General features: G+C 45.4%; 1 non-coding gene across 1 annotated transcript; it reads left to right on the top strand.

The window, feature by feature from the left end:
* The first annotated feature begins 11,368 nt into the window (after positions 1–11,368).
* TRNAE-UUC (transfer RNA glutamic acid (anticodon UUC)) lies at positions 11,369–11,440 on the top strand. The gene has a single exon. It is a non-coding gene; the product is annotated as a tRNA-Glu (tRNA).
* Positions 11,441–12,768: the final 1,328 nt, after the last annotated feature.

Raw genomic sequence — 12,768 nt, 5'->3', positions numbered from 1 at the left:
TATATACTTTTTACAGTAGCGCAACAATTTTGTAATTCCATTTTTTCATCTGCTAGTACTTACCCTTGGAGGATCTTCGGCAGGCTTTGGCACACAGCGCTCTTTGTTGCTCCACTTCATCTTTCTCTTGATATTCACTTAACAAGGAGCTGAGGTATTCTTCCTGTGACAAGAGGAAGGGAAGACGTAAGAGTCCCTATCCTGGACAAGAAGAGCTCAGCAATCAAGGCTTCATAGCAGGACTCCAGGCAGACCTTAAAGTGGACCTCTCAGCAACTTTACAAGTCTGCATGAAGAAATAGAATATACCGTATTCTTCTATCCCTTCTACAAGTGCAAAAATGTCACTTTTCATCCTGCCGGAAATATACAGAGCTCAGAACTTTCTGCTCTCGTTGTCTCTGGACTGTTTTCAGTCCCAGTTCTCTATGTGGACTACAAAACATCACCTCACTATGTTATAGACGGGGGGGTATTCTGTAGTCCAAACACACTTTCTGTCCTACGGTGACAACACAACGTCTCCATAGATTCAGTACAATGAGTGTTGTCATCCTAGGACAGGAAGTTACCAGCAGGATCAAAGACAAAGGGAAAAGAAAACTAATGCAGCCACCATATCTAAGGACTGCTCAGCTGAAGTATAGTACATTTTTGTATTTCGGATTCCCTTATAAATCAGTTGGCCCCATCCGTGTACCCCCACAAATCACTTGCCCCATCAGAGTGCCCCAATAGATCAGTTACCCCATCACAATGTCCTCTTAGATTAGCTGCACCCATCAGAGTACATATATAGATTAATTGCCCCATCAAACTGCCCCCATAGATTAGTTGCCCCATCACAGTGCCCCCATAGATTAGTTGCCTCATCACTGTGCCCCCATAGATTAATTGCCCTATCAAACTGCCCCCATAGATTAGTTGCCTCATCACCGTGCCCCCATAGATTAATTGCCCCATCAAACTGCCTCCATAGATTAGTTGCCTCATCATCGTGCCCCCATAGATTAATTGCCCCATCAAACTGCCCCCATAGATTAGTTGCCTTATCACCGTGCCCCCATAGATTAATTGCCCCATCAAACTGCCTCCATAGATTAGTTGCCTCATCACCGTGCCCCCATAGATTAATTGCCCCATCAAACTGCCTCCATAGATTAGTTGCCTCATCATCGTGCCCCCATAGATTAGTTGCCTCCATCAAACTGCCTCCATAGATTAGTTGCCTCATCATCGTGCCCCCATAGATTAGTTCCCTCCATCAGAGTACCCCCATAGATCAGTTGCCCCATCACAGAGCTCAGTGTACCTGTAGGAGAACTCCCTATAGCCTGGCAGGCAGAAGGTGGGAGCTGGCAGGAGAAATGTGCTGCAGGGCACACAGCAGGCATGTGAAGTCATTGGTTGCTAGGCATGCCGGCATCTCTAGCAACCAATGACTGCTGCTCACTGGACCAGGACTTGTGGGCGGTCTGCCATGTTACTGAAGGCTCCATGAACCTATCAGCCTGTGCAGGAGGCGGAGCCAGGGACTTCTAATCCCTCTCCACTCCATCTAACACCAACAATAAACACATTTTCCTTTATTTATAATATAACATATGGGGGAGAAATTTAAAAAAAAAAGATTTGGCAGTGAAAGTGGCAGTTAAAATGTGTGTGTGTAGGGGGAGGGGAGGGGGAGGGGTTACTTGGTTTGACAGTTAAAGGGTTGAAACAAATGAACAATATAGTTTGGTAGTGAAAGGGTTAAAAACTGAAAGAATTTGGCAGTTGAAGAGAATGAATCTTCCTAAAGGGGGCGGAGACAGCAATAAAAACCTGACAGGGGCTCTAATCCCTCTCCACTCCATCCAACACGAACAATAAACAAGTTTTCCTTTAGTGATTTTACATATGGGCAAGAAATGTGAAAAACACATTGGTTTTGGCGGTAAAAGGGTTAAAAATGGGGGGAGGGGAGGGTATAAAAAGAAAAGAAGTTGGTTTGGCGCTGAAAGGGTTAAAAAAAAAATAAAATTTACAAAAATCTGTGTTTTGTAAAAAAAAAAAAGGGTTCATAGAAAGGTTTAAAAATGAAAAAAAAATATGATTTTGCAGTGCAAGGGTTAAAAACAAAAGGGGGAGGGGAATTGGTTTCATAAATGAAAAGGAAAACATTTGATTTGGCAGTGAAAGGGTTAAAAATGGAGAAATAATTGGTGTGTAATAATGATAAAATAAAAGAAAAGATTTGATGGAGGATTTCTAAGGCTCCATTCACAATGTTATCATAAGAATAGAGATCTTTATTTCAGCCATGGGACTGTAAGGGTTAAATCTCATTCACAATAACATGTTCTTCCAGGAGCCGTATATCCCTATTAGATCCGTATACTGATCCTACAGGCTGAATTCACAAAGCTCACAAATAAGGACGTGGCTCCTTTAAGAAAAATCGTCAGTTATTTAAAAAAAAAAAAAAAAAAGGTCACCTGACTGCACTCTGCGATCTGATTGGTCCCTTGATTCTCTGCCTATGATGTCATAGGCTGAGTCTCTATATAGAAAGATGCAGGTCAGTGAGCTCTCAGAAGCTCAGAGATCACTGACCAGTGAACAGGTGCTTCTTCTTATCTCTCCTGAGATATTTCTTGCGATTTTATTGGATTTGATTTTGTTCGATTCAATTTCATTGCGATTTCTATTGTCATACATTTAAAGCGAGTTTCTTTATTCCTAATAATGAACCGATTTAAATGTAATCGGCTTTTTTCTCTGAAAAACACCAAAGAGAAAGCCAGCAAAGGAGGGGCAATGGTAGGAGGTATCAGTGACCAGCCTGCAGATACCCCAACCAAAAAGCCCCCCAAAATGAAGAGGATTGTGCGCGGCTGTTTCAGAGCCGTTGTTGGATGTTTCGGTTCCGGCTGTAAAGTCAATGGACATCACCGATATACAGACACCGAAATTGGTAAGTGTTATGGATAGTGATAGATACAAAAAGTACTCTGGATAAGTCACCTACACTCATCGATCAAATTATTGATTATTTGTTTTCATAGAATTATAGAACAGAAGGGATATTAAAGTGATTGATAAGCCACAATCTGATCTTTATATCATCTCCTCTGTCAGATAAAGCTCGGTGGGAATTTCAGGTGCTGGCAGATCCAGACTCCCAGTATAACAAATACATTTCCTTCTTTGTTGGTGTTCAGAAGATTCCGTATCTGATAAATATTCTTTATCCAAATCATCCCCATTATTATATTATCAAATAATGAGCAAAACTCCTTCCTTCTCCCTCCGATCTCTATCACAGTCTGATTGTGTATGTGACGTTTCTATGGTAATATTTCCATCCCATAATAATATCATCCATTCCTTCCTTCCCCCAAATGTCACCTCTGCACCCCACAAAGAGAACATTTCTTTATTTTATTTTTTATTTGGATTTCTTGTCCACTGCAGCAAAAAAAAAGCTTTTTATTAATGGGGGAGGGGAGGGGGAGGAGTCATACTGATCAGTTATCTCCCCCAAATCACAATGATTGCACATTCATAACTAATATCTCATCAATATCACCCCAATAATATATATATATATATATATATATATATATATATATATATATATATATCACCCCAATAATTTATTGGAGGATCACAATATCCGACTCTTCCAGCCTTGTGAATGAAGTCTTTAGACAGGAAGGAATGGATGATATTATTATGGGATGGAGATATTACCATAGAAACGTCACATACACAATCCTTCCCATAGGAGGTCCAGTGCAGTCATGTCAGTTATTGTCATGGCGACGCAGCCCCAGCCAGCTGCCTCATTTGCATATAAGGAGTAAACAAGTCCATATAAGGCAGTAGGGGGAGGAGTCCAGTGATAACATCAGGCAGCAACGGACTCCTGATGTGTATATAGATCACTCCAATAATAATTATATATATATCACCCCAATCATTTATAATATATATATATATATATATATATATATATATATATATATAGATAGATATAGATCACTCCAATAATAATAATATCTATCTATATATATATAGATAGATATATATCTATCTATATCTATATATATATAGATATATATATCTATATATATATAGATATAGATCACTCCAATAATATAATCAGCACATTGATTATCAGTGCAGCCCCCATGAGAGGTGCCCAACAACTGCCAGCAGTGCCCCCTCAAAGTCTCTCAGTGCCCACCACAGTGCCAATCAGTGCCCACCACAGTGCCAATCAGTGCCCATCAGTGCTGCCTATAAGTGTCCATCAGTGCTGCATATCAGTGCCAACTCATCAGTGCACATCAGTGAAGGAGAAAACAACATTTTATGACAAAATAAGAAAAAAGTTTTTTTGTTCAAAAATTGGGTCTTTTTTAGACCCCGAGGTGATGAAATACCAGCAAAAGAAAGCTCTATTTGTGGGAAGAAAATGATAAAAATGTAGTTTGGGTACAGTGTTGTACGACCTGGGCAGGAAGGGGGGGAAGTGCCGGTATTGAAGTGGTGAATCTTCAACTGCCATAATGCTGCACATGTGATCCGTTATGACAGCAGCCATTGGATGGTTTGACAGTTTGGTTGAGAGCACAACCAATGTGACAGTTAGCATTCCCGACATGCCAGAAATAGAAATGTTTTTTGAAACTGTTAAATCGATGGGATTCCTTCCTCTTTCATACAAGTAAAAATCGTTTTATTTATAAATAACGCACAGGCACGAGGATGCACTGATGAGTTGGCACTGATATGCAGCACTGATGGACACTTATAGGCAGCGCTGATTGGCACTGTGGTGGGGACTGTGGTGGGCACTGATTGGCACTGTGGTGGGCACTGAGAGACTTTGAGGGGGCACTGCTGGCAGTTGTTGGGCACCTCTCATGGGGGCTGCACTGATAATCAATGTGCTGATTATCAGCACAGACCCTCCCTCTGACAGAGAGAGCTGCCGATTGGCTCTCCCTGTCAGCGCGAACCGAGGAATGCCGTTTCCCGGCACTTCCAGGTTCACGCGATGATCATGTGGTAAGAAGCCTCTGTCAGGACTCCGGTGTCAGGACTCTGCAGCCCTGATACATGGGAGTCAGCGCAGGGGGGGAGGGTAGAAACTGGTAGGATCAGTCAGCTATTTCGTACATAGCACAAGCACTGTGCTCTATAACAGGCTTTAAAGGAACAGGATCTTCTTTAATGGTGCAAAAAAACACACAAAAATATATTTTTTTATAAAAACATCGTTATTGGAGTCCAAAGTTTTAAAAGAAACGGGGGGACAATGAATGTTGTCCACATTTCATAAAGACAATTCAGTGCACATGTACAATATACACATAAAGTAGTTACTGTAACCAGAGTGATGCTTGTTGCTTGACATGTTTCACTTTTCAGCTTCTTCAGGAGTTTATAAAGCAATATGTAGCTACAAAAAGACAAATACAATCAAAATAAAAAATAAACAACAATAATTCCAAAAATTTGCATAAAGAATTTTTAGTAATTATGCATGACCGTAAATTAACATTTCTGTTATCAAAGTAAATGTGCATCAAAAAGATATAACAACATAAATATGTTCAATGAATATTAGGGGTGCAACGGATCGTCATTGATCCGTGATCCGTACGGATCAACCTCCGCGGATCGGGACACCCGCGATCCGCAGAGCGCTCTGTGGCCTCGGCCATAGGAAAGGCCGTGGCTTCAGCCTAGCTCCGGAGCGGCGGCCATCTTGGTACACCCGGCGGCCGTTTACCAGGTGATCGCTCCGTCAAATGATATGTCATGACGCCGGTTCCTCTCTCCCCTCTGTGTACTGATCTGTACAGTGTAGGGGAGAGTTCGGATGGCAGCAGTGCCAATACTCTGCAATGCCCTGACAATACTCTGCAATGCCCTTACAATACTCTTCCATACCCTGCCATACCCCGCCAATACTCTGCCATACCCTGCCAATACTCTGCCATACCCTGCCAATACTCTGCCATACCCTGCTATACCCTGCAATACTCTTCCATACCCTGCTAATATATTACAGTGGGGGAGATTGTGGATATTACAGTGGGGGAGATTTTTTTTTGTTGATCCGAACCGTGACTCCTGATCCGAGGAACGATCCGAACCGTCAGTTTTTTGATCCGTTGCACCCCTAATGAATATCCATGAGGGTCAGCACTATACAGAGAAGCACACAACATGAACATAAAACTCACCATGTATATAGAATGTAATCAAGCTAATGCACACTAGTAAAGGGTCCAAAACTGATGTAAGAAGAGGTACCCAGGCCCCCTACAGTGTCCCATCTGATAACAAATAGAGATCATGCACCCATCACCAAGACCAACATACACATAAGAAGGGCTTGAAGATCAAACCTACCAAGCGAATCCTCAAAACTCACCGTATCTGTCAGAACAAAGACATAGCGGCCACCAGGCCAGACGGGACTGGTGGCCCCAGCCACAGAGCCGGCCATGGAGCAGGAGGTGGCTGCTATGTCTTTGTTCTGACAGATACGGTGAGTTTTGAGGATACGCATGGTAGGTTTGATCTTCAAGCCCTTCTTATGTGTATGTTGGTCATGCTGATGGGTGTATGATCTCTATTTGTTATCAGATGGGACACTGTAGGTGTCCTGGGGGATGCTATTTATTAAATATGTCCGCATTCATCATCACGGGTGTTTAATAATAAGAAACAGAAGCACTGCAGATTACTCCACCGCACCCGAAAGTGAAGAATCAGACCCCTTTTTCATTTTAGTGGGTCGGCATAACTGCCAGGCAACCAAAATTTTTATATGAAGGTCATTAGTCATCCCTGTGTCCCTGTCATGTTGGGATTATTTATTGTCCCTTGCACTGGAATTTTGAACTTTTCTCTCCATAATTTTATGTTTTATATATATATATATATATATATAATGTAGGTGAAGGTGCTAAATCTGATTCTTTTTTATTGCAGATGTACGCGGTATTTACTGCAGACACAGCTCACAAGGCAGGACTACCCCAGTGAGCAAGACAGAATATGAAAGCTACATTGAGACTCCCCCAGCATGTGACGTTCACAAGGAGTCCCCACCAGCATGTGACCTTCACACGGAGACACCACCAGCATGTGACGTTCACACGGAGACTCCACCAGCATGTGACGTTCACACGGAGACTCCACCAGCATGTGACGTTCACACGGAGACTCCACCAGCATGTGACGTTCACACGGAGACTCCACCATCATGTGACATTCACACGGAGACTCCACCAGCATGTGACGTTCACACGGAGACTCCACCAGCATGTGACGTTCACACGGAGCCTCCACCAGCATGTGACGTTCACACGGAGACTCCACCAGCATGTGACGTTCACACGGAGACTCCAGCAGCATGTGACATTCACACGGAGACTCCAGCAGCATGTGACGTTCACACGGAGACTCCACCAGCATGTGACGTTCAAACGGAGACTCCACCAGCATGTGACGTTCACACGGAGACTCCACCAGCATGTGACGTTCACACGGAGACTCCACCAGCATGTGACGTTCACACGGAGACTCCACCAGCATGTGACGTTCACAAGGATACTCCACCAGCATGTGACGTTCACAAGGATACTCCACCAGCATGTGACATTCACATTGAGACACCACCTGAATGTCATATTCATGTGGAGACTACAGCACAATGTGAGGTTCATGTTGAGAACCCACCAAAATACCAGGGCAGCCATTTGAATATCTCCTCCCATGAAGATGAGGGCAAGCTTAAAGAAAAGGATAGGCAGATCCTGGTGGTAGGGGACTCTGTTATTAGAGGGACAGAGAGGACAATCTGTCAGAATGACCGCGATCAACGAACAGTATATTGTTTCCCAGTCGCACGAGTTCGGGACATTGCAGATCGGATGGACGGATTGTTGGATGGGGCTGGGGAGGATCCAGTTGTCATGGTACATATTGGAACCAATGACAACATTAGAAGAAAATGGAGCACCCTACAAAATGATTTCAGGGACTTAGGGGCTATATTGAAGAAAAGGACCTCCAAGGCAGCATTTTCAGAAATACTGCCTGTACCTCGAGCCACACCAAGGAGGCAACAGGAGCTTAGGGAGCTTAGCAAGTGGCTGAAGAATTGGTGCAGGAAGGAGGGGTTTGGCTTCATGGAGACCTGGACTGACTTTTCAATTGGTCACTTGCTCTACAGCAGGGATGGACTGCACTTAAATGAGCAGGGTGCAGCTCTGTTGGGAAAGAAAATAACCAAAAGGGTGGAAAAAATGTTAAATCCACCACCAGCATGTGACGTTCACACGGAGACGCCACCAGCATGTGACGTTCACACGAAGACACCATCAGCATGTGACGTTAACACGGAGACTTCACCAGCATGGGATGTTCACATGGAGATTCCACTAGCATGTGACGTTCACACGGAGATGCCACCAGCATGCGACGTTCACACGGAGACACCACCAGCTTGTGACATTCACACGGAGACACCACCAGCTTGTGACGTTCACACGGAGCCTCCACCAGCATGTGTAGTTCACACGGAGACTCCACCAGCATGTGACGTTCACACAGATACTCCAACAGCATGTGACATTCACACAGATATTCCACCAGCATGTGACATTCACATTGAGACACCACCTGAATGTCACATTCATGTTGAGACTACAGCACAATGTGAGGTTCATGTTGAGAACCCACCAAAATACCAGGGCAGCCATTTGAATATCTCCTCCCATGAAGATGAGGGCAAGCCTAAAGAAAAGGATAGGCAGATCCTGGTGGTAGGGGACTCTGTTATTAGAGGGACAGAAAGGGCAATCTGTCAGAATGACCGCGATCAACGAACAGTATATTGTTTCCCAGTCGCACGAGTTCGGGACATTGCAGATCGGATGGACGGACTGTTGGATGGGGCTGGGGAGGATCCAGTTGTCATGGTACATATTGGAACCAATGACAACATTAGAAGAAAATGGAGCACCCTACAAAATGATTTCAGGGACTTAGGGGCTATATTGAAGAAAAGGACCTCCAAGGCAGCATTTTCAGAAATACTGCCTGTACCTCGAGCCACACCAAGGAGGCAACAGGAGCTTAGGGAGCTTAGCAAGTGGCTGAAGAACTGGTGCAGGAAGGAGGGGTTTGGCTTCATGGAGACCTGGACTGACTTTTCAATGTGTCACTTGCTCTACAGCAGGGATGGACTGCACATAAATGAGCAGGGTGCAGCTCTGTTGGGAAAGAAAATAACCAAAAGGGCGGAAAAAATGTTAAATCAACCACGTGTCATTCACATCGAGACTCCTCCAGCATGCAACGATTCTGTTGAGACTCGGGCAGAATGTAACTTTCCCACTAAGACACCGGCAGATTGTGGCGTTACCACTGAGACTCTGGCAGAATGTGTCGTTCATCAGCAGCTTCTGAATCACAGACTCAACTAAAAGTCTAAGGAACCCTCCCAGGGACCAGGTACGGCTTTACCAACACAGGTCCCTACACTGGTGGCGGCTGCCACTCCAGTATCCAGAGGGCCTTCCCATCAGCCCTCTATTTCCCTTTTTGGAGATTCTGAATCACCAACTATGAATGCAAATGGACAAACAAGATGATTGACTGTTCCTAGAAGAAGACTCAACAAAAATTCTAAGGAACCCTCCTGAGGGACCAGGTATGGCTGTACCAACACAGGTCCCTACACTGGTGGCTGCCACTTCAGTAACCAGAGGGTTTTCCCATCAGCCCTCCATTTTCGTTTTTGGAACTTCTGAATCATCAACTATCAATGCAGCTGGACAAACAAGACAATTAGCTGTTCCTAGAAGAAGACTCAACAAAAAGTCTGAGGAAGCTTACCTGGGACCAGGTACGGCTGTACCAACACAGGTCCCTACACTGGTGCGAGCTGCCACTCCAGTAACCGGAGGGTCTTCCCATCAGCCCTCTACTTACCTTTCTGCAGCAGCTTTAAGGTTCGACAATACGTCGCCAAAACATAATCACCTGAAGAACAAGGGGGAGTATGGAAGAGGGAGAGAGGGAGGAAATGGGGGGGAAGGTTGGAGAAAGAAGGGGGTGAGGGTTGGGGGGAACCCCCACACCCCTTCCTTACTCCTAACCTCTCCTCCCCCCTCCTTTCCTCCCTCTCTCCCTCTTCCATACTCCCCCTCGGGCGTGTGTTGGACCGGCTGAGGGGAGGTTGGAGGCCGGTATTCTTTGGGTGTGTTTTGGAGTGTTATATACATAGATTGCAGTTTAGGATAAGGTTCCAACACAGGTCCCTACACTGGTGGCGGCTGCCACTCCAGTATCCAGAGGGCCTTCCCATCAGCCCTCTATTTCCCTTTTTGGAGCTTCTGAATCACCAACTATGAATGTAAATGGACAAACAAGATGATTGACTGTTCCTAGAAGAAGACTCAACAAAAATTCTAAGGAACCCTCCCGAGGGACCAGGTATGGCTGTATCAACACAGGTCCCTACACTGGTGGCTGCCACTTCAGTAACCAGAGGGTTTTCCCATCAGCCCTCCATTTTTGTTTTTGGAACTTCTGAATCACCAACTATCAATGCAGCTGGACAAACAAGACAATTGGCTGTTCCTAGAAGAAGACTCAACAAAAAGTCTGAGAAAACTCCCTGGGACCAGGTACGGCTGTACCAACACAGGTCCCTACACTGGTGGCGGCTGCCACTCCAGTAACCAGAGGGTCTTCCCATCAGCCCTCTATTTACCTTTCTGTTGCTTCTGCAGAAGCTTTAAGGTTCGACAATACTTCGCCAAAACATAATCACCTGAAGAACAAGGGGGAGTATGGAAGAGGGAGAGAGGGAGGAAAAGGGGGGGAGGAAAGGTTGGAGAAAGAAGGGGGTGAGGGTTGGGGGGAACCCCCACACCCCTTCCTTACACCTAACCTCCCCTCCCCCCCTCCTTTCCTCCCTCTCTCTCTCTTCCATACTCCCCCTTGGGCGTGTGTTGGACCAGCTGAGGGGAGGTTGGAGGCCAGTATTCTTTGGGTGTGTTTTGGAGTGTTATATACATAGATTGCAGTTTAGGATAAGTTTGGATTTCTTCTGGAGGTGCTTTGAGTGGACATAATTGATGAACTCCGTTCAGCGGGAGCGGGCCTTAGAGAACAGAGGCCGCATACAGGCAGCACAGAGGCTTAGGGGTTAGCCTTGCAGCACTGGGGTCCATGGTTCAAATCCTGACCAGGACACTATCTGCATGGAGTTTGCATGTTCTCCCTGTGCTTGCGTGGGTTTCCTCCGGGTACTCCGGTTTCCTCCCACACTACAAAGACATGCTACCTTGCGTTGGTGGTGCAGTGGTGAGCATAGCTGCCTTTCAAGCAGCTGACCCGGGTTCAATTCCCGGCCAACGCCTTCTCCAATACTTCCTTAGAGAGAAAAGCGCTATACAAGGGTAGAATGAAGCGAATGTGTGGAATGTTTGAGGAAGGAAATGTTCCCCCAGAATCTATAGAAGGTGAACCCAGCAACTGATAGAAGACGCCTAGGCTGCGATCACACCTAGGCCTTCCGGATCGCGGGCGGAATTACTGTGATTCCAGATTGTGATCCAGTTATTTTCAATGGCACCCCAATCACGGGACAATATTGTCACCTGACAAATCACACAAAAAAAATCACGGGACGCCTATTTCCCATAGTGGCAAAATCACGCCTCGATTGGGATGATATTGAAAGTAAAGGGATCGCCAGCGTGTGCTGCGTTTTGCACCGATTTGCGAATCCAGAACACCTAGGTGTGACCAAATCCTCGCCGTGTCCATCATACGATAAGAACTTCCTGCACAGACGTCCCCCCAACATGAATAATACACCCATACCCCCCCAACATGAATATTACACCCATACCCCCCCAACATGAATATTACACCCATACTCCCCCCAACATGAATATTACACTTATACTCCCCCCATCAGGAATATTACACCGACCCCCCCCATCCTGACACTGACGTTCCCCCAGCAGGAATATTACACCGACACCCCCTATCCTGACACTGACGTCCCCCCAGGAATATTACACCGGCACCCCCCATCCTAACACTGACGTCCCCCCAGGAATATTACACCGACACCCCCCATCCTGACACCCCCCCATGAATATTACACCGACACCCCCCATCCTGACACTGACGTCCCACCAGGAATATTACACCGACACCCCCTATCCTGACACTGACATCCCCCCAGCAGGAATAAGAAAATTAGGATGATCCTCAGCTCCATCTAGTGGTCGTAATGCAGTACATGTATGACAGGAAGCTACACAGACCAATAGGGTGGTTAGAGGGTTGGAAAGGGGAGGCCACGACATGTCCATGCCAAGCAAGGAGCTGAGGTATTCTTCCTGTGACAAGAAGAAGAGAAGACGTAAGAGTCCCTATCCTGGACAAGAAGAGCTCAGCAATCAAGGCTTCATAGCAGGACTACAGGCAGACCTTAAAGTGGACCTCTCAGCAACTTTACAAGTCTGCATGAAGAAATAGAATATACCGTATTCTTCTATCCCTTCTACAAGTGCAAAAATGTCACTTTTCATCCTGCCGGAAATATACAGAGCTCAGAACTTTCTGCTCTCGTTGTCTCTGGACTGTTTTCAGTCCCAGTTCTCTATGTGGACTACAAAACATCACCTCACTATGTTATAGACAGGGGGGGTATTCTGTAGTCCAAACACACTT

The sequence above is a fragment of the Aquarana catesbeiana genome, linkage group LG12, assembly GCF_042186555.1.
Source record: "Aquarana catesbeiana isolate 2022-GZ linkage group LG12, ASM4218655v1, whole genome shotgun sequence".
In the NCBI taxonomy this organism is placed as follows: Eukaryota; Metazoa; Chordata; class Amphibia; order Anura; family Ranidae; genus Aquarana; species Aquarana catesbeiana.
This window is presented reverse-complemented; position numbering and strand designations above follow the sequence as displayed.